The sequence below is a fragment of the Hemitrygon akajei genome, chromosome 9 (assembly GCF_048418815.1).
Source record: "Hemitrygon akajei chromosome 9, sHemAka1.3, whole genome shotgun sequence".
In the NCBI taxonomy this organism is placed as follows: Eukaryota; Metazoa; Chordata; class Chondrichthyes; order Myliobatiformes; family Dasyatidae; genus Hemitrygon; species Hemitrygon akajei.
The window spans coordinates 69,873,712-69,897,222 of NC_133132.1; the positions used below are offsets into that span (position 1 = coordinate 69,873,712).

Below are 23,511 nucleotides of genomic sequence, written 5' to 3' on the forward strand. Positions count from 1 at the left end.
AAAAGGCTTTTGTTCAGGGAGTGTCGTGGTTTCTCGTGCCCCACAAACGACCAGGAGACGCAGAAGATTCTTCAAGAAGTATTAAACTTTAATTTGCAAATCAAAGCTGAGACAGTCATTGAGCTAGTCGCTGATTGCCCACCGATCCTCGGACACGGCATTTTTTATAGCAATCTCCTAGTTTAGTTGCATTAGCATATCCAATCGGTCTACAGTTCCGTATCACAAGTACATCCGCCACTATTGTTTCTACCCATTGACTTAATCATGTTCTAATCTACATCTCTTAGCTACCTCTCATTAACACACCATTGTCTTCTACATTCTTAAAGATTTCATTCTCCTACTAAATTGGATACATGCATAGCAAAATAGCAAGCTCAAAGCTGACTACATAGTCTTGGTTACACAGCAAACAATGGAACTTTTATACTCCAATAGTGGCCGGTCACCAATGTTAGAGAATATGGAATCTGGACCGATGTACCTGATGTGGACGGTGAATTTACTCTCGAGCAGACAGCAGAGTTGGAATAAATGGACCCTGCTCAGGCTGACTATCTGTGGCTGGTGTGATATCACAGGGATCTGCACTTGGTCACAACATAATGTCGACAATTTAGCCAAAGGCACCAAATGTCCTGTTGCCCAGTTTGCTGATGAAGCTGAACCAGGTGGGATTGAGAGTATGGATAAGGATGTAAGGTACAGGAGGTGGCAAGTGGGCAGGCTGAGTGAGTGGGTGAGACAGGGCAGATGGTACATAATGTGGGAAAATGCAAAGTGTACATATAGAGTATTTTCTAAATGGTGAAAGATAGGAATCATTGATGTTTGATGTATACGTCACCGAATGAAACCCTTACTTATCTCCATCAGTTTCACTGGTCCATTCCTTTCCCACTTACATCGCTGACACGTCAGGCATCTTCCCTCACTTTTAGTTTCCATTTCCAAGTCTCAAGTAGCTCACTTTCGCTTTGGATATCCAGAACCTCCATCCGCTCAGGCTGTTCAGGGGGCCCTTTACTTCAATGAACCCTTCACACCTCCACCTTTGGGAGTCCAGTTGAACTCATTCTCATGTTGAATATCTGCTCCTTCAACCCCACAACCGTAGTCACTTGCTTCAAGCCCAAGAAGACTTTCGGCAAACTGGCCTTAACAACTCAAAACAATGAGAGTAAAAGTTGGTTGACTATGACGCAGGTTGCTGGGGAGGCTGTATTTGGAATATTATCTTCAGTACTGGTTACCTTGCTACAGGAAAGATGCTGCCAGAACTTGAGGGACTGAACTTTAAGGAGAGGTTGGGCAGGTTATAACATTATTCCTTATAGCAAAAGGACTGTTTGTCAGTCTTAGCTTTTGCATAGCTTTTCATTGATTCTATTGTATTTCTTTCTCCTACTATGAATGCCTGCAAGAAAATGAATCTCATGGCACCACAGTTTATGGTAACATATACATAGGTAATAATAGCTTTACTTTGAACTTTATAGCACAGGAGACCGACAGGTGATTTTATAGAGGGTGAATGCACTTGGTCAGAGTTGGGGAAATTAAAAACTAAAATATCTATGGTGGAAGCAGCTGTGAAAGGAAGCAGTTGAAGTACAAACGTTTGTAGGTACAAAAACAACTTCTAAAGGACACTTGGACAGGTACATGGGTTGGAAAGCCTTAGATGATTATGGGCCAAATGCTGGCAGACAGTGCTAGCTTGGATGGGGCATTTTGGTCGTATGATCAAGTTGGGTAATACAGCTTGTTTTCTGTGCTATATAACCATGTAACTATGGCAACTGACAAGGTCAAAAGCCATGCTGCTCTCTCTGTTCAATACATTGAACAGTTCTTGCTTCACACCAGAGGAGGCCACCATCCTCAAAACGTCTTCCTCCACACTGGTGACTGTACTGGTGGCATTCCTACAGAGCTCAACAAGACTTCTCATCAATTCCCACCCTGGTTTTGGTTCCACTCATCCATACCCGACTCTTCCCTTCCCTTGCCCATTGGCTTATTAATGAGATCCAGAGAAAAGCTTTGCCTGTCATCCAGAAAGTCATTCCATACAAAGAACATAGAGGCAGTAAAGAGAACGCAGAATCCAGTGTTACGGTAGCAGAGGGAACACAATGCAGGCAGACAGAAATAACACAAGGACTACGACAAGGTAGAGTTTGATGTCGAGAGTTCATTTTATCATACTAGGGAACCATTCAACAGTCATATAACAGTGGAATGGAAGATGTCCCTGAGCCTGCTGGTGTGTGCTTTCAGGCTTTTGTATCTTCTGCCGATGGAAGAGAGAAGAGGGGAGAAGGGAGAACGTCCAGGGTGGGAGGGAACTTTGATTGTGTTGCCTGCTTTATCGAGGCAGTGGTAAGTGTTGACTCCTGTGGAGGGGAGACTTTGTAGTCTTGGGCAGAGTATTTGCATTTGCTTTCTACGGTGCAGACCAACCTGGGTAGGTCTTACACAGTGAACGGTAGGGCACTGAAGAGTGCAGTAGAACAGAGGGATCTGGGAATTCCTTCAATGTGACACCACAGGTAGATAGGGTCATAAAGAATCTGTCATATTAAATTCCATCTGCCATTTTTCCAGCTGGTCGTAATTCTGCAAAAGCTCTGATAGTCTTCCTCGCTTCCACTACACTCCCAGTTTTTGTGTCATCCACAAATTTGCTGATCCAGTTTACCACATTATCATCCAGATTATTGATATAAATGACAAACAACAACAGACCCAGCATTGATCCCTGTGGCAGGTGACTAATCACAGTCAGAGAGGCAACCATCTAGAAGCACTCGCTAGCTTCTTCCACAAAGCCAATGTCTAATCCAATTTACTACCACATCTTGAATGTCAACCAACTGAACCTTCTTGACCAAACTCACATATGGGACCTTGTCAAATGCCATGTAGACAACATCTACTGCCTTGCCTTCATCAACTTTCCCCATAACTTCCTCAAAAAATCTCTATAAGATTGGTTAGACATGACTTAGCACACACAAAACCATGTTGGTTATCCCTGATCAGTCCCCACCTATCCAAATACTCATATATCCTGTCCCTCAGAATTCCTTCAATAACTTACCCACCACTGATGTCAGGCTCACCGGCCTATAATTCCCTGGCTTATTCTTAGAGCCTTTCTTAAACAACGGAACAACGTTAGCTATCCTGCAATCCTCTGGCACATCACCCATGGCTAAGGATGATTAATATCTTTGCTAGGGCCCCTACAGTTCTGCACTAGCCTCCCAAAGCATCTGAGGGAATACCTTGTCAGGCTCTGGGGATTTATCTACCCCAATTTGCATCAAGACAGCAAACACCTCCTCCTCTGTAATCTGTATAGGGTCCGTGAATACAATGCTGCTTTGCCTCTCTTCTATAGACTCTGTGTCTGTTTCCCGAGTAAATAAAGATGCAAAAAAATTCCATTGAAGATCTTCTCCATCTCTCTCAGCTCCAAGCACAGGTTACCACTGAGATCTTCCAGAGGACCAATTTTGTCTTTTGCTATCTTTTTGCTCTTAATATATCTGATGAAGCCTTAATGGTTCTCCTTCACCTTGTCTGCTAGAGCAATGTCATGGCTTCTTTTAGCCGTCCTGATTTCTTTCTTGCATTTCTTACACTCTGTAAGTACATCATTTGTTCCTGCCTGCCTATACCTGCTGTGCACATCCTTCTTGTTCTTAATGAGGACCTCAATATCTCCCAAAAACCAAGGATCCATTAATCTGTTATCCTTGCCTTTTATTCTGACAGGAACATACAAACTTTATACTCTCAAAATTTCACTTTTTAAGGCCTCATATTTACCAAGAACATCTTTGCCAGAAAATAATCTCTTCCAATCCACATTTGACAGATTCTTTCCAATATCATCAAAATCAGCCTTTCTCCAATTTAGAACCTCAATCTAAGGACCAGACCTATCTTTTTCCATAATTACTTTGAAACTAATGGCATTATGATCACTGGATGCAAAGTGTCCCCCTACACAAACTTCTGTCACCTGCCCTTTCTCATTTCCTTATAGAAGGTCTTCTATCACAATCTCTCTAATTGAGATTTCTATGTACTGATTAAGGAAACTTTCCTGAACACAATTGACAAACTCTTTCTCATCCAGCTTTTTTACAGTATCAGAGTCCCAGTCAATATGGGGAAAGTTAAAATCACCTACTATCACAACCTTATGTTTCTTGGAGCAGCCTACAATCTCTCTACGTGTGTTCCTCTCAATCCCGCAGACTGTTAGGTGGTTCCATTAACATGGTCATAACTCTCTTATTCCACAGTTCTACCCATAAAGACTCACTAGATGAACTCTCCAGTCCAGCCTGACTGAACACGGCTGGAACATTTTCCCTGAATAGTAATGCTACACCTTGCCCTTAAATCCCTCCCGCTTTATCACATCTAAAACAATGGGTGCCCAGAACATGGAGCTGCCAGTTCCACCCCTCCTGCAACCATGTCTACTATGTTGTAATTCCATTCCATAAACTCATCTGCCTTTCCCACAATACTCCTTACATTAAAATATGCACAGCTCTGAACATTAGTCCCACCTTCTGATCCCTGACTTTCTAGGCAGTCTTAACAACTTCTGTCTCCACAATCTCTCCACTATCTGTTCTGGCACTCTTATTCTCAACCCCTGCAACTCTGGTCTAAACCTCTCCATGCAGCATTAGTTCCTCTCCATTTCAGGTGCAAACCATCTCTTGTGTACAAGTCCCACCTTCCTTGAAAGAGAGCCCACTGATCCAAAAACCTGAAGCTCTCCCTCATGCACCATCTCCTTAGCCACATGTTAAACTGCATGATCTTCTTATTTCTAGCCTCACTAGCACGTGGCACAGGTAGCAATCCTGAGATCACAACCCTGAAGGTCCTGCCCTTTAACTTAGTACCTAACTCCCTGAACTCATTTTGCAGGACCTCGTCACCCACTCTAGCTGTGTTATCAGTACTGACATGGACCATGACCTCTGGCTGCTCACCCTCCCATTTGAGAATGCCGGGGACTTAAACTGAGATGTCCCTGGCCCTGGCAAGCAGGAAGCAACAAACCATTGGGAAAATCTGTCCCATCCAAGGAATCTCCTTTCTGTTCACTACCATTAAAGCTGATCTCTTCTCCCTCACCCTCTTTTCCTTCTGAACCACAGAGCTAGACTCAGTGCCAGAGACCCGCTTGCTGTGGCCTCTCCCTGGCAGGTATTCCCCTGTGCCCCCGTCTCCCAATTAGTGTCCAAAGCATTATTGAGGGGAGGGCCACAGGGGTATTCTGCATGGATGCCCTGTCCCTTTTTTGACAGTCAATGGGTATTTGCCTGCTGCAGCTTTGCGGCTCCTGCCTATCACCTCCTCGTTCTCCGGAAGATCATTGAGCTGCAGCTCCAGTTCCTTACCACAGTCTCTCAGGAGTTCAGTGAACCTCATGGAGATTTAGTTATCAGGAAGTTTGGAGCTCTCCCAAAGTTCCCCCATTTCACAGAAGGAACTCTGGACCCCTTCTCAACACATTTTGTACTAACAAAAACAAAATTACTGGAAACTTGCATAGAGCCTGAATCTGTGCTTGTCCAATCCTGTTGAGCCAAAGCCAGACCACTCTAACATTGCCCCGCCCCAACAATGGCTGCTCCACTTACACTGGTGACATGTGGAAGACATTTGGATACCGATATGAAGGAATAGTGGCCAAACAGGATTAGCTTAGGTGAGGATGTTGGTCAGCATGGATGAGCTGGGCTGAAGGGCCTGTATTACTCAATGAACAATTGGCTGGACGTTTGCCCTGGCCGAGGAGTCTAGGACCATGGGTCACAGTCTGAGAGTAAGGGGCCGGTTACTGGAACAGAAGGGGAGAAATTTTTTGACTTACAGGGTGGTAAATCTCTGGAATTCTTGACTCCAGAGGCTATGCAGGCTTGATCTATAAATCATTCAAACCGTAGATTGATAGGTTTCTGAATATTGGGAGAAAATTAAGCGATAGTGGTGCAATATGGCATCAGTGTTGATCTAGTTGAGAGGCTTGAGGGATCCTGCTCCTGTTTCCAAAGCTCTGGATTTCCAGCGCTCAGCAAGGGCTGCTGGCTCATATTGCGTTCATCCAGCTCCAAGGAGAACCCTTTGAGATTCAATCACATTTTCACTGTTGAGTCACTCACCACCATTAACTAAAAACACAATCGATCTGCTCGGTGACTCACACTAAGAGACTGCGAAGCCTGCCATTCTCTACAGAAGACACAACAACTTGGGAGCCAAGAGCAGAACTCAGGCATCATGGAGGGAAAAGTTTAATGCTCACTTTGCAGGTTGAGACCCTGCAGCCAGACTCAGGAGTGAGATGGAACTCCCTTCACTTGTCTGGGTGAGTCCAGCTCCAATGACTCTGAAATTCAACACAATTCATTTGACCAGCACCCCCTCCGCCACCTGAAACAACCCCAACCTCCTCCACCGGTGAATGGAGGCCGTAGTGTGTTTGCCTTCTCTGACAACACATATCAAATGTCACAGAGAAGGAAAAGGCACAGGGACCCCTGCGGAGTCACATCCATGTTCTTTATCGCCATTCTGTCTAAATCCTGGAATTCCCTCCCAACAGAACGTCCACCAGGAGGGCTGCAGCAGTTCTCAAAGTCAGCTGTGGGTGGGCAATAAACAGCCAGACCTCAGAACAGAGACACAAGAGGTGTAACTCTGAAGTCAGTCTACCCAGCTGTGTGACTCAGAGAAGGCTGGAAGGGACAGAGCAGCAAAATGCCTGAAGTGAGGAAGGACCCGAGTGTCAGGAACATCCCACACCCAGCACGCCACTGCAGCCCAACAGGAGTCAGATGGATCCTCTCCCTGCCAAATCGTTGGCGTGAACTATGTGGCTTGAATTTGGTACTCTTGAATTCCACCAGTACTAGAGACTGGAGAATCACCAGGACAAACAAACAGGGAAAGGAGGAAGGGAACTGGGAAAAAACAAGGTGGAGCTCAGACCAGGAAAAAAGGACTTCTTAAGGAAGGAGAGAGAGAGAGAGAGCAGAGGGGCTTGAGGCAAGAGTAAGGGGGCACAGGAGAGTGGGAGAGATTGAAAACAGCGGTTTTCAAAAGAGAGAACAAGTATGGAGCAGAAAAACAGAGTGTCAAGTCAGAGAGACACAGACTGGGGTGAGAGAGAGACATTGGAGAGACGGAGATAGAGAGACAAACGGGTAGAGAAAAACAGACAGATACAGAGAGACAGAGCGAGAGGGAGAGAGGTTGGAGCAGAGATACGGAGAGAAACAAAGTGAGACAGTGACTGAGAGATAGAGACAGAATGACTGGGAGAGAGAGACAGGGAGAGAGAGGGAGGGGGAGGGAGAGAGAGAGAGAGAGAGAGAGAGAATGTCTTGGGTTGGTACAACCCATCAGAGGTATCAGAAACCCGGATGGGTCAAGTCCTGCGGGCACATTTCTAAGGTAGTCAGTCATCAAGTGGCTCAGCCAAGTCCTGTGGGGTGTTGTGGAGGGACACTGAGCAAGAGAGAGTCTAAAAGAGGAGACTGGGACTCAGTGCATCGGGAATGAGCGTCATTTACTGGCCATGTCATCTTATCAGCTCTCTGACAGGAGGACCGCCCAAGGACACACAAGAACCCAGGAGGTTATCTGCCCCAGCATGTTGCCTGCTCCTCTCAAGATGGTCCAGGCCACAGGAGGATCCCACACCAGTAAAGGGCTGCCTGAGGAACCATCCTCCAAGAGGAGTTGCTGGGGCTTGGTATAACGTTCCATTGGAGAATGAGTTTCTGACACTGCAGCACTTCCTCACTGCCTCTCCCACAGTGTGGCACTCCCTCAGCATCGTCCGCTCTGTAGCCCTGTTCCCTTACGTAGCCTCACACTTCCTCAGAAATTTCTGCTCCTGTGGCCCCACACTTCCTCACCACACTCCCTCCTACGGTCCCACACTCCCTCCCTCCCACAATCCCACACTCCCTCCCACAATCCCACACTCCTTCACCACACTCCCTCCCACGGCCCCACACTCCATCCCACAATCCCACACTCCCTCCCACGGCCCCACACTCCATCCCACAATCCCACACTCCATCCCACAATATCACACTCCATCCCACAATATCACACTCCCTCCCACGGCCCCACACTTCCTCACCACACTCCCACTCCCTCCCACAATCCCATACTCCCTCACCACACTCCCTCCCACGGCCCCACACTCCCTCCCACAATCTCACACTCCCTCCCACAATCCCACACTCACTCCCACAATCCCACACTCCTTCACCACACTCCCTCCCACGGCCCCACACTCCCTCCCACAATCTCACACTCCCTCACCACACTCCCTCCCACGGCCCCACACTTCCTCACCACACTCCCACTCCCTCCCACAATCCCACACTCCCTCACCACACTCCCTCCCACAATCTCACACTCCCTCACCACACTCCCTCCCACAATCTCATACTCCTTCACCACACTCCCTCCCACGGCCCCACACTCCCTCCTACAATCCCACACTCCCTCCCACGGCCCCACACTCCCTCCTACAATCTCATACTCCTTCACCACACTCCCTCCCACGGCCCCACACTCCCTCCTACAATCCCACACTCCCTCCCACGGCCCCACACTCCCTCCCACAATCCCACACTCCCTCCCACGGCCCCACACTCCTTCCCACAATCTCACACTCCTTCACCACACTCCCTCCCACAGCCCCACACTCCCTCCCACAATCTCACACTCCCTCCCACGGCCCCACACTCCCTCCCACACTCCCTCACTACACTTCCTCCCACCATCCTACTCCCTCACCTCACCGCCTCCCACAATCAGACTCCCTCACCACACTCCCTCCCACGGCCCCACACTCCCTCACCTCACTCTCTCCCACAATCCCATTCCCTTACCACACTCCCACTCCCTCACCACAATCCCTTCCACAATCCCACACTCCCTCCCACAATCCCATTCCCTTACACTCCCACTCCCTCCCCAATCCCACTCCTTCACCTCACTCCCTCACCACAATCCCATTCCCTCACCTCACTCCCTCACCACAATCCCACTCCCTCACCTCACTCCCTCCCACAATCCCACACTCCCTCACCTCACCACACTCCCTCCCACAATCCCACTCTCCCTCACCTCACTCCCTCCCACAATCCCTCACCTCACTCCCTCCCTCGGCCTCACACTCCCTCACCACACCACACTCCCTCCCACAGCCCCGATATTCCCTCACCTCACTCCTTCCCACAATCTCACACTCCCTCCCACAGCCTCACACTCCCTCACCACACCACAATCCCTCAGTACACCTCCTCCCACAGCCCATGCCCCCTCAGTACACCTCCTCCCACAGCCCCACACTCCCTCAGTACACCTCCTCCCACAGCCCCACACTCCCTCAGTACACCTCCTCCCACAGCCCATGCCCCCTCAGTACACCTCCTCCCACAGCCCCACACTCCCTCAGTACACCTCCTCCCACAGCCCATGCCCCCTCAGCCCCACCAACCCCTCCCTCAGGCCCGCGGTCCCTCAGCACATCTCCTCTCCCAGCCCCATGCTCCATCGGTCTACCCTGTTTCTGTAGCCTTGCACTCCCTGAGCACACCCCCTCCTGCACCCTGTGCTCCCTCTGCCCCACATCCCTTCAGAACCAATGTGCCTTTCCCTCCCTTCCTTGGATCACACAGTGCAGTGCTGAGACAGACCTGTGCGTGATCGACTCCTGCTGGCTGGACTGAGGCCAGGTTAGGCTCGGTATCGGACTCCACAGGATACGGTGTGTGGAATGCAGAGAGGAGGCAGGTGGACAGGACACACTCTGCACCCAGCCGGCTCTAGCCAGGAGCAGCAAGCAAACAGATCATACTGCCAGCAGCTTCAGTGTGGCTCCCTACCCTACACGACACTCTGGCTTATCAGTGGAAGCAGAGAAGACTGTTCTCAGGGTGTGGGAAAGTCAATGTGAAACACAAGATAGGAAATGGTTACAGAGGTCACCTTGCTCCAACATTCATCGCCGATCACCACCGTCCTCTCAGTTCTCCTAATATACAGAAATCTGTCAGTCTGTGTTTTGAATGAACTCTGCAGGTTCACCACCTCTGTCTCCATTCATTTCAGTCCTAAACTGAGCTTGTGTCCGCTGTCCTGAACTCTCCAGGTACTGGACAATATCCTCTCTGTATCCAGTTGCTAAACCCTGTATCGATGAGACCTCCTCTGAACCGGTCTTCATTGGACTCGGCTTGTGGCAAGAACGTTCTTTCTTAGATAAGGACACCCAAAGCAATGGAGCATCTTTGTGCAATGAAGGCCCTCACATCTCATTCTGTGATTTCAGTGGCTGCTGTCCAAGACACTCGGGTCCCTTTTGAATATCAAAACTACCCGTTCCTCCACTATAATGAATATTCTTCTTCTGTACAGCATGTTATATTAAAGCACAGAACAGGCGCTTCAGCCCACAGTGTCTGATACAAATTTAAACAGTGCAACCTCCTACACTTGATCCAGAAGCCCCTATTCCCCATCTTTGTGACTGCCTCTTAAATACCCCCATCTGATCTCCTTCCACCACTTCCCCTGGCAGCCCGTTCCAGTTGCTTACTAAGCTGTGTAAAAAAACTTGCCGAGTAAATTTCATTTAAACTTTCCCTCTGTCATGGTAAATCTACATCCTTGAGATTTGATATCTTCACCCTAGGAAAAAGACTCTGACCATCTGCCCCATCTATAGGCACGTGATGATACAGAGTCAGTATGTACTCAGACTGAGGACGAGTCTGTGTCCAGCTGTACAAACACTGTTTATTCTGGCTAAGGGTCAGTCATTAAATGAATGTATAGAGTCAATGTTTCTTCACGGTGGACATCACTCAGTACACAGCTGTACAAACTCACGAGGTGAGGAGGGGGTTTATTCTCTATGGAACTGTACAGAATTATAGCTTGTGACTGTATTGGAGCTACAGTCTGATACGGGTTCATCAAGAATGCCTCTGCCTGAGCCACTGAGTTCTTGCAGCAGTTTGTTCCTTAGTCCGGATGGTGTTCCAACACACTCCTGATTTACATGGCATGGTGGAATAATAGTCAATATTAGGAAGTGACTCACTCAGCACAGCAAGCCAAGTCCTTGATCTGTTCTTGAAGCTGCAGTATTTATGTACAGTACTGAGTCAGAGAGTGATACAGCACGAACCGTAACCGTTTGGCCCAATTAAGATGCCCATCTAAGCCAGTCCAATCTGCTTGCATATGATTCATATGCCTCTACACCTCCCCTATCCATGTACCTATCCAAATGTCTTTGAAATGTTGCTATTATACCCATTTCAATCCATTACTCTGGCAGCTCATTCCATACACCCAGCACCATACACCCAGCACCATACGCCCAGCACCATACGCATAAAGAAGTTGCCCCATAGATTTGGATAGACAAGTCCCCAAGGCTTGATGGGATATACCCAAGGTTACTACGGGAAGCAAGAGAAAAGACTGCTGCACTCTGCATCCTCACTGGCCACAGGAATAGTACCAAATGATTGAAGGGTTGTAAACATTACTCCTTTGTTCAAGAAAGGGAGGAGAGAAAACCTCGGCAATTACAGACTTCACTGGTGGCAAACTATTGGACAAGATTCTTAGAAACAGGACTTATGAGCACGGTTTGATTAGAGATATTCAACATGTCTTTGTGAAGGGCAAGTGATGCCTCACAAGCCTGATTAAATACTTTGAGGATGTGACAAAGCACATTGATGAAGTTAGAGCAGTGGATATGGTGTTCAGTAAAGTGCTTGATGAGGTTTCCCAATGTAGGCTCTTTTCAGGAGGAATGGGACCCAGGAAGACTTAGCTGTGTGGATTCAGAATCGGCCTGCCATAGAGGGCAAACAGTGGTTGTAGATGAAGCATATTCTGCCTGGACATCAGTGACCAGTGGTGTTCCACAGGGGTCTGTTCTGGGATCCCCACTGATAGTGATTTTTATAAATTATTTTGACGAGGAAGTGGAAAGGTGGGTTAAGTTTACAGATGACATGAAGGTTGGTGGAGTTGTGGATATTGTAGAAGGTTGTTGTAAGTTACAATGGGACATTGATATGTTGCAGAGCTGGACTGAGAAGTGGCAGGTGGAGTTCAATGCAGAGAAGTGTGAAGTGATTCACTTTAAGAAGGTCAAGTCTAAAGATAGAATACGGGGTTAATGGCTTGATTCTTGGCAGTGTAGAGGAACAGGGGGATCTTGGGGTTCACATCCATAGATCCCCCAAAAGTTGCCGCACAAGTTGATTGGGTTGTTAAGAAGGCATATGGTGTGCTGGCCCCCATTAGTTGGGGGATTGAGTTAAAGAACCACGAGATTCTGTTGCAACTCTGTAAAACCCCAGTTTAATCACATTTGGAATATTGTGTTCTGTTCCGGCTGCCTCATTATAGGAAGGAGGTGGAAACTTTAGAGAGGGTGTAGAGGAGATTTACCAGGATGCTGCCTGGATTAGCAGGGAACACTACAATGTGATAACTCTGATGTGAAGAGTTGCTGCTTAGACCCTCTCTTGTTGGAGATGGTCATTTCTTGGCACTTGCCACTTTTCATCCTGTGCCTGAACGTTGTCAAGCTTTACAAGCCATTTCATTACCGAGGAGCTGCAAATTGAACTAAACATCAACAGGAAAAATTATCACTCTCGACCTTGCAATGGAAGGACAGCCATTGAAGATAATGGGGCCAAAGACACTACCTTAGGAACTCCTTTAGTGATGTGCTGAAACTGGGAGGGTTGACCTCCAACAACCATCTTGTGTGTGTGGTATGACTACAATCATTGGCGCATTCTCCCTCTGAAACTCGTTAACGTTAGCTCTACCAGGGCTCTTGGAGTTCACATTCAGTCAGATGCGGCTCTAATGTCAAGGACAGACTCTCAGCTCACCTCTGAAATTCAGCTCTTTGGTCCGTGTTTGAACTCAGACTGTGATGAGGTCTGGAGCCAAGTAATTAGTCCTGGTGAAACCCAACCTGAGCAGGTCAGTGGTGAGTAGATAGAACTGTCAATGGCACCTTTCATCACTCTGCTGGCAATTTACTGAATGTGTGGTTAGAGTTGTCCTGCATTTTGAGAACAGGATGTACTTGGGCAATTTTCTACATGGTTGGGTTGATGCCAGTGTTAAAAATGTTCTGGAATAGCTTGGCAAGAGGCAAAGATAGTTCTAGAGTACAGTTCTTCAATATTACATCTGGGAAGTTGTCTAATAAACATGCCCAAAATATTCAGAACTTCCGCCAATATAGGCACAGAGTATTATAAAATGTAAAATATACTGCAGCTTTACGACATGTGAAACCAGACCGAGGCTGAACAGTATTTGTCGTACTGCTTACCACATTGTAGGAAGGACATTTGAGAGTATTAAGAAGACCTTAGAGAGTTGTGAGATGGTTCTTGGGTTACGGACATAGATTAGAGGGACTGGGACTGCTTTCTATGGAAAAAGGAGAGAGACTGTGGAGAGATCTGATGGAAGTGTGTTATCAAGAGATTGGCTTGATGGAAGGAGTCAGAGGGTAGCTGTGGATGGATGTTTTTCAGGTTGGAGACCTGTGACCAGTGGTGATCAACAGGGATTGGTTCTGGGTCCATTGTGGATTGTAATCTATATTAATGTACTGGTCACCTGACCTGGAACATCTTGCCAATTATTCTGGTAGCGGTGTACATTCCACTTCAGGCAGATCACCAGATGCAAAACAGCACACTTTGATGCCTTGTTTTCATTGCAGATTTCAATCAGGCCAGCTACAGAAAACACCTACAAACAGCCACCACTAACCAGAGAAACTAACATACTTGACCACTGTTATACCACCATCAAAAATGCCTACTGTGCCATCCCATGCCCACACTTTGGAAAGTCCGATCATCTGGCTGTACTTCTACTCCCAGAGTATAGGCACAGACTAGAGACCGCAGCACCAGTGCTGAGCACCGAGAGGTATGATAAAGGAAGATGAAGGAACACTTGCAATACTGCTTTGAGTGGACAATATTCGGGGATTCATCTTCAAATCTGAATGAATATGCCACAGCTGTCACCAACTTCATCAAGACCTGTGTAGATTATGTGTGCCTTTGACAACATACCAGAGATACCCAATCAAAAGTCATGAATGTACCAAGAGATTCGTAGTCTCCTACGGGCTAAATCTGTGGCATTCAAGACCCATGATCCAGAACTATACAAGTCCAGGTACGACCTACAGAAGACTGTTTGAAGGGGAAAAAAACAATTCTGATTGAAGTTAAAGTTGGAAGAGAATGCATGTCAGCTCTAGCAGGGACTATAGGCCATTACATTCTACAAAATGAAACCCAACATCATGAATGTCTGTGAAGCTTCACTCCCAGATGAGCTCAACACCTTTTATGCACCTTTGAAAGGGAGAATAAAACACCTGTGCGAATCGCTGCAACATCTTTGATCCCTACTGTGAAGGTCGACATCAGAACATCTTTCAAGAGGGTAAACCCTCGCAAGGTGTCAGGACCCGATGGTGTACTTGGCAGGGCTCTGAAGACCTGTGCCAACCAACTGGCTGGAGTTTTCAAGGACACCTTCAATCGCTCACTGCTGCAGTCAGTGGTTCCTACCTGAATCAAAAGGGTGACAATCATACCAGTGCCCTAAAAGAGCAGGGTGACCTGCCTCAATGAGTACCACCCAGTGCCACTCACATCTACTGTGATGAAGCGCTTTAAGAGGTTGGTCATGGCCTGAATCAATTCCTGCCTGAGCAAGGACTTGGACTTGCTGTAATTCGCTTATTGCCTCAATAGGTCTTCAGCAGATGCAATCCCACTGGCTTTCCAATCTTCCTTGGATCACCTGGACAATAGCAATTCCTAGATTTATGCTGTCTATTGACTATAGCTCAGCATTCAACACCATTACACCCTCAGTTCTCATCCACAAGCTCCAAAACCTGATCCTCCATATCTCCCTGCAACTGGATCCTTGACTTCCTCTTCGGGAGACCACAGATCAGAAACAACATCTCCTCCTCACTAACAAGCAACACTAGCACACCTCAATGAGCCCACTGCTCTACCCTCTCTACACCCACGACTGTGTGGCTAGGCACAGCTCAAATACCATCTATAAATTTGCCAATGACACAACAGTGGAAAGGGCTAGTTGTTTCAAATTCCTGGGTGCCAACATCTGTGAAGATCTATCCTGGCTCCAGCATTTTGATGCAATTACAAATAAGCTTAACAGTGGCTATACTTCAATCAGAGTTTGAGGAGACTTGGTAAGCCGTCAAGGACTCTCGCAAATTTCTAGAGATGTAACGTGGGGAGCATTCTAACTGGTTGCATCACCATCTGGTATGGAGGCACCATTGCACAGGATTGGAAAAAAACTGCAGGAAGTTCTAAGCACAGCCAACTCTATCGTGGGCACTAGCCACCCAGCAATGAGGCCACCATCAGAAAGGAATGCCTCTAAAAGGTGGCATCCATCATTAAGAACACACCCCCCCCCCCCCCCGCCACCATCTCATTCTACCATCGAGGATGAGGTACAGGAGCCTGAAGACACACACTCAACGTTTCAGGAACAGCTTCATCCCCTCCATCCTCAGATTTCTGAATGGACACACACTTCATATTGTAATTTATAGTTTTTAAAAATTATCTACTGTATTGCATATGCTGCCGTCACAAACAACATGTCTCCACGACATGTGCCTGCCACACTAACCCTGATTCGAATTCTGCTTCTGCTTAGAACTTTTCGAGAAGTTACCAGGAAAGTGGAAGAAGGCAAGGCAGTAGATGTTGTCTTCAGGGACTTTAGCAAGGCATCTGACAAGGTCCCACATGGGAGGTTGGTCAGTTGCTCGGCATTCAAGATGAGGTAGCAAATCGGATTAGACATCGGCTTTGTGGGAGAAGCCAGCGAGTGGTAGTAGATGGTCACCTCTGACCTGTGATTGCTGGAAGGATTGGCACTGGGTCCATTGTTGTTTGTTATCTATGTCAATGATCTGGATGTTAAGTGGATCAGTAATTTTGCAGATGACACCAAGATTGGGGGTGTAGTGGACAGTAAGGAAGAGTTTCAGGGCTTGCAGTGGGATCTGGACCAGCTGGAAAAATGGGTTGAGAAATGGCAGATAGGATTTAATGCAGATAAGTGCAAGGTGCTGCACTTCAGTAGAATGAACCTTATGCAGTGTGCCGCAGAGTACTGAGGAGAGCTATAGAACCAAGGGATCTGGCAATACAGATCGATAATTCACTGGAAGTGGCCTCGCAGGTAGATGGGATTGTAAAGGAAGCTTTTGTCACATCAGCCTTCATAAATCAATGTATTGAGTACAGGAGATGGGATGTTATGTTGAAGTTGTATAAGATGTTGGTGAGGCCTAATTTGGAGTATTGTGTGTAGTTTTGGTCACCAACCTACAGTAAAGATGTGAACAAGGTTGAAAGAGTTCAGAGAATATTTACAATGATGTTGCTGGGTCTGCAGGACCTGAGTAATGAAGGAAGATTGAATAGGCTAGGACTTTATTCCTTGAAACATAGAAGATTCAATAGAGGTAAACAATATTATGAGGGGTATAGATAGGTTAAATGCAAGCAGGTTTTTCCACTGAGGATGGGTGGGACTACAACTGGAAGCCATGGGTTATGAGTGAAAGGAGAGAAGTTTAAATGAACATGAGGGGAAGCTCTTCATTCAGTGGGTGGTGAGATTGTGGAACAAGATGTCCATGCAAGTGTTGCATGAAAGCTCAACTTCAACGTTTAGGAAAAGTTTGGATGTCAAGGTTATGAAGAGCTATGGTGCCTGTAGGGAGTAGGCAATTTAAGTGGTTCTGCACAGACTAGATGGGCCAAAGGGTCTATTTTTGTGCAGTACTTTACTATGACTATGATTCTATAAGAATGAAGGCGGCTTGGTTAGTAAGTTTGCAGGTGACACCAAAATTGATGGTGTGGTCAACTGCAAAGAAGGCTGACTAAGGTTACAACAGGTTCACACAAAATGCTGGAGGAACTCAGCAGACCAGGCAGCATCTATGGAAAAAGAAAGCAGTCGACTTTTCAGGCCGAAACCCTTCGTTGACTGTACTTTATTTTCTATAGTTGCTGCCTGGCCTGCTGAGTTCCTCCCGAACTTTGTGTGTGTTGCTCGAATTTCCAGCATCTGCAGATTTTCTCTTGTTTGTGATTTGATTACAACAGGATCTATTGGGAAAGGAATGGCAGATGGAATTTAACTCAGATGTGGGAAGAAATACATTCTGGGAAGTGAAACCAGGCCAGAACACACAATAAATGACAGGGCCTGCGATATTTGTAGAACAAAGAGACCTTTGGGTGTGATGTCACATAGTTCCCTGAAAGTGGTGACCCAGGGAAGCAGTCACACAACACACTTGCCTTCTTCAACTTAGGAACCAAATACTGGACATGGGACATCAGGTTACAGTTGTTCCGACTGTTGCTTAGGCTGTTCTTTGAGTATTGTGCAATTCATTGACACACCATCAGAAGGATGTGGACAAGTTAGGACAACAGGCAAGTTTTTAGGCTTAGTAACTCCAAACCTAAGCACACAAAACAACAGTTCAAGTCCACCACAGCGAGCAGGTACTCACTAACAGCAACCAAATCAGCATTGACACCCCCATCACCAGTCCAGAAACCTACACTGGAGCCACACCTCGAGTTTATGGTTTTCTCTGCTACATTAGGAGCCTTTTCCTCTGATTTTATGTAACCTTTAACTTCTCTTGCTATCCACAACTTAATCAATTTTCCAGTAGGGTGTTTTTTTTTTGCCTTTAAGCTAAATGTTATTTCCAAATGAAGTATTTGTTCTTTAAAAATGAGAAACTTTGGGTTTACCATGAGTTTCCTGACAGACCATCGACAATTCACACTCTGCGCCCTTCAAAGTGTGCTTCAGCCCTGGCCAGGTTGGGCTAAATTTTATGTGAAAACTCAATCAGATTATAATAAGACGGTAAGAAATGAGAACAGGAGTGGGCCATTCCGCCCCTTGAGCCCTGTTACACCATTTGATAGAATCATGGCTGAACCAATAATCCTCCACTTTCCCACTCTTTCCCCAAAGTTCGTTCCTTTCACTGATTAGAAACCTATCTGCCTCACCCCTGAATACGCACCAGGATTCAGCCCTAGCGAAGGGAGTTCAAAGACTCAGAGAAGAAACTTCCTCATCTCAGTCTTCAGTGGACATCCACATTCTGAGACCGTGCCCTCTGGCTCACCACCCCCTCGCGAAAGGAAACTCCTCCCAGCATTTACTCTGTCCAGCCAACTGCAATATCATGTAAGATTGCTTCTTATCCAGTCCACTACAGCGCATCTTCAACATGAGCCTGGAGCAGAGAAGAGTACCCAGACAGTGGAAAACATCCTGTATTGTCCCGGTACCGAAGAAACCACAACCAAAGGAGTTGAATGACTTCAGACCTGTTGCCTTGACGTCGCACATGATGAAGACCATGGAGCGGCTGATAATACAGAATCTGAAGCCACAAACCAGGCACGCCCGGGATCCTCTTCAGTTTGCGTATAAGGAGAAGGTGGGAGTGGAGGATGCTATCACGTATTTGCTGCACAAATCCCTCTCTCAGCTGGATGGAGTCAGTGGTGCTGTGAGGATTACATTCCTGGACTTCTCTAGTGCCTTTAACACCATCCAGCCCAGGATCTTAAGGCACAAACTAACGGAGATGGGAGTAGACTCTCACATGGTGGATTGGATAGTGGACTACTTGACAGATAGACCTCAGTATGTGCGGTTGGGAGACTGTAGGTCTGACACGGTGGTCAGCAGCACAGGAGCGCCACAGGGGACCGTACTCTCTCCGGTCCTGCTCACCCTGTACACATCAGACTTCCAATATAACTCGGAGTCCTGCCATGTGCAGAAGTTCGCTGATGACACGGCCATAGTGGGGTGTGTCAGGAATGGACAGGAGGAAGAGTATAGGAAACTGATACAGGACTTTGTGATATGGTGCAACTCAAACTACCTGCATCTCAATATCACCAAGACCAAGGAGATGGTGGTGGACTTTAGGAGATCTAGGCCTCATATGGAGCCAGTGATCATTAATGGAGAATGTGTGGAGCAGGTTAAGACCTACAAGTATCTGGGAGTACAGTTAGACTGGACTGCCAACACAGATGCCTTGTGCAGGAAGGCACAGAGTCGACTGTACTTCCTTAGAAGGTTGGCGTCATTCAATGTTTGTAGTGAGATGCTGAAGATGTTCTATAGGTCAGTTGTGGAGAGCGCCCTCTTCTTTGTGGTGGCGTGTTGGGGAGGCAGCATTAAGAAGAGGGACGCCTCACGTCTTAATAAGCTGGTAAGGAAGGCGGGCTCTGTCGTGGGCAAAGTACTGGAGAGTATAACATCGGTAGCAGAGCGAAGGGCGCTGAGTAGGCTACGGTCAATTATGGAAAACTCTGAACATCCTCTACATAGCACCATCCAGAGACAGAGAAGCAGTTTCAGCGACAGGTTGCTATCGATGCAATGCTCCTCAGACAGGATGAAGAGATCAATACTCCCCAATGCCATTTGGCTTTACAATTCAACCGCCAGGAGTAAGATATGTTAAAGTGCCGGGGTTAGGACTCAATGTATTTAAGTAAACTACTTAAGAACTTTTTTAAAGCTATTATTAATGCTTTTTGAGAGCGTGATTTTAGATGCATATCATATTTTTACTGAGTTAAGTATTGTATGTAATTAGTTTTGCTACAATAAGTGTATGGGACATTGGGAAAAAATGTTGAATTTCCCCATGGGGATGAATAAAGTATCTATCTATCTATCTATCTATCAAAGAGTACAGCCCAATCCAGCTCAACCTTTCAGGATAGGAAAACAAGAGATCTGCCTGTGCATTGACTTCCCTCACTAATCTTCAATCGAAACGCTGTTGAAAGTATCCTGTGCTGATGTGACAGCCGCTCTGCTCATGACCACAAGGAGCTGCGAGAAGTTGTGGACACAGCTCCACACAACATGGAAGCCAACCTGCCTCCACGGACTGAAAGCACTTAAGGCACAAACTAACGGAGATGGGAGTAGACTCTCACATGGTGGATTGGATAGTGGACTACTTGACAGATAGACCTCAGTATGTGCGGTTGGGAGACTGTAGGTCTGACACGGTGGTCAGCAGCACAGGAGCGCCGCAGGGGACCGTGCTCTCTCCGGTCCTGCTCACCCTGTACACATCAGACTTCCAATATAACTCGGAGTCCTGCCATGTGCAGAAGTTCGCTGATGACACGGCCATAGTGGGGTGTGTCAGGAATGGACAGGAGGAGGAGTATAGGAAACTGATACAGGACTTTGTGATATGGTGCAACTCAAACTACCTGCGTCTCAATATCACCAAGACCAAGGAGATGGTGGTGGACTTTAGGAGATCTAGGCCTCATATGGAGCCAGTGATCATTAACGGAGAATGTGTGGAGCAGGTTAAGACCTACAAGTATCTGGGAGTACAGTTAGACTGGACTGCCAACACAGATGCCTTGTGCAGGAAGGCACAGAGTCGACTGTACTTCCTTAGAAGGTTGGCATCATTCAATGTTTGTAGTGAGATGCTGAAGATGTTCTATAGGTCAGTTGTGGAGAGCGCCCTCTTCTTTGTGGTGGCGTGTTGGGGAGGCAGCATTAAGAAGAGGGACGCCTCACGTCTTAATAAGCTGGTAAGGAAGGCGGGCTCTGTCGTGGGCAAAGTACTGGAGAGTATAACATCGGTAGCAGAGCGAAGGGCGCTGAGTAGGCTACGGTCAATTATGGAAAACTCTGAACATCCTCTACATAGCACCATCCAGAGACAGAGAAGCAGTTTCAGCGACAGGTTGCTATCGATGCAATGCTCCTCAGACAGGATGAAGAGATCAATACTCCCTAATGCCATTCGGCTTTACAATTCAACCGCCAGGAGTAAGATATGTTAAAGTGCCGGGGTTGATTGTATTTAATGTATTTAAGTAAACTACTTAAGAACTTTTTTAAAGCTATTATTAATGCTTTTTGAGAGAGTGATTTAGATGCATATCATATTTTTACTGAGTTAAGTATTGTATGTAATTAGTTTTGCTACAACAAGTGTATGGGACATTGGAAAAAATGTTGAATTTCCCCATGGGGATGAATAAAGTATCTATCTATCTATCTATCTATCTACCTACCTTCTGGCTCAAGGACAGCTTCTATTGGATAGACCAGATAGACTCTCCAGCCCACAATCCACCTCATTATCACTTTGCACCTTATTGCCTACATGCACAACACTTTCTCTGTAACACTTTAAATTGCACTTTGTATTCATCTCCACCTTTGCACTACCTTGGAACACTGTTGTAATGAACAGCATTGCTCTGTGACTAATGCTGGTGATTATGTGTCAATCACACGATGGAAGAAAGCACACAGAATACGAACCAATATGATGTTTGGATTAAGACTGCTTTTGAAAGCATATTTGAAAGTGCAGACATCCACTTACTCGGAGTAGTGACTGACCATTGTACGGAATCCTCAATTGTGTCGTCAACTGTGGCTCCCCTACATTCACTCTCATGTCATTAACAGAGAGCAAACAGGGGCATTCCCTACGCTCCATGCCATTAACAGAGAGCAAACAGGGGCATTCCCTACACTCCACCCCACCTGAAAATTATTCCTGTACCCCTATACACTGTGTCCTGTCTGTTAGCTGATTCTCACCTCATGTCAGTATGGTACCTCCACCACCATGGGCTCTTAGCTTATGACTTCGAGCTTTGTGAGGCACCTTGTCAACGTCTGATTAAGTCAAAATACATAATCTATTGGTTCCCTTCTGTCCAGCCTGCTTTAGACTTCCTCAAAAAACTCTAGTAAAATTGTCACGTGCTTTCTCTGTAATGAAGCTTCATTTTCCAAATCTACTTTTAGTCAGAACATGAAACAGTACAAAACAGTAAAAATCATGAAATGCCTAAGATAAGGTGGTCTCTCTGAAGTCAAACCCTACACCCCCATTGTGAGAGGTGGAAACTGGTAAGGCCAGTCAGCAGGGTTCTGGTGAAGCTAGTGGACACAATGGATTACAGAAACATTGATGAACTCCAACCATCTCATTGACTTTGGATAATGGAGCTTGTTTAATCTGGAGTTGTTATGCTAAAGCTCAGTATTTTCAACCAGTGGACTACTGGGGGAGGTTCACACCAGGTGGACCCAAGTGTAGATGAGACCAGAGACAAGGATGGAGATGAACAAAAAAATCTTTACTTGTAGACTGGTTCGTAGAGAACACAGGCTAGAACTCAAGGATTACTGCATGCAAGACTGGTAAACTCAAGACTGAGCCAAGGCAAGTACAACAGAGGGAACTTAAATAGAGAAACAAAACAAGGCAAAGGAGCACGGATGACTGAAACAAGACACGGGTGAAAATAATCAACAAATAATGAGAGGAGGAGCATGGGAGCCTGGAGGACTCTGGTGATCAGATCAAAGCATGACATGGGGAGGAAAGTGACCCACGTTGCCAGTTGATAAAGAATCTATTGTAACCTTAGAAAACCACACCACCAATTTTGATGTCATCCACAAACTCGCTAATCATCCCACCTACGTTCTCAAGAAATCATTAATATATATGACAAATAACATACCTGATCGCCATGTCACATCACTGATCACAGGCCTCCAATCTGTAAAATAATCTTCCAGTACCACCCTTTGTCTTCTTCTATCAAGCTAACTCACCCTGGTTATCATGAGTTCACAGCTCCTCACCAGTCTACCAAGCAGGACCTCACTGAAAGCCTTGCTAAAGTTTATGCAGACAATGATCTCTTGCCCTCATCAGTCCTCTAGGTCACCTCTTCAAAAAAAAGCTCATCAAATTTGTGAAACACAATTTACCATTCATAAAGTCACAATGACTATCCCTAATCAGTCCTTGCTTTTCCAAATGCAGATAGATCCAACCTCTTAGAACCCCTTTCAGTAACTTCCCCAACCTCTGATTTTGAGCTCACTGGCCTGTAGTTTCCTGGCTTGTCCTCGCAGCCCTTCTTAAAGGCACAGCATTAGTCACCTTTCATTTCTCATATCTGAACATTTCATCTCTTCTTAACACTAGATCCCCACCACTGTTCCTTTCCCACCTACCCAACCCAAAAATTAAATAGCCCTTAGCATCAGGTTCTCTATCCTGATTCACTTGCAACTATGTCTCATAGTTCTACCTGATCATACTCAATTTTCTGAGTTTGTTATTAGTTCATCTGCTTTATAGCACGTACTTTGTGAGTCCGAGTTGTAAAGCAGAGGAACTGGCCCTTGGCTCACCATGTCAATGCCAAC

The 23,511-nt window shown here is 46.4% G+C and overlaps 1 protein-coding gene and 1 long non-coding RNA gene across 6 annotated transcripts in view; one reads left to right on the forward strand and one right to left on the reverse strand.

The window, feature by feature from the left end:
• LOC140733220 (equilibrative nucleoside transporter 1-like) overlaps positions 1-23,511 on the reverse strand; it is a 228,354-nt gene that overhangs the window by 171,820 nt on the left and 33,023 nt on the right. Inside the window, exon 1 of one of the 5 annotated variants that reach the window (XM_073056255.1) lies at positions 9,771-9,978. The exons of the other annotated variants lie outside the window; for them this stretch is intronic. The gene's annotated coding sequence lies outside the window, so the exon portion shown is untranslated. Of the gene's footprint in view, positions 1-9,770; positions 9,979-23,511 lie in introns of those variants that run through there. 5 annotated transcript variants of the gene reach the window in all.
• LOC140733221 (uncharacterized) overlaps positions 1-23,511 on the forward strand; it is a 118,761-nt gene that overhangs the window by 71,136 nt on the left and 24,114 nt on the right. The gene's annotated exons all lie outside the window — the stretch shown is intronic.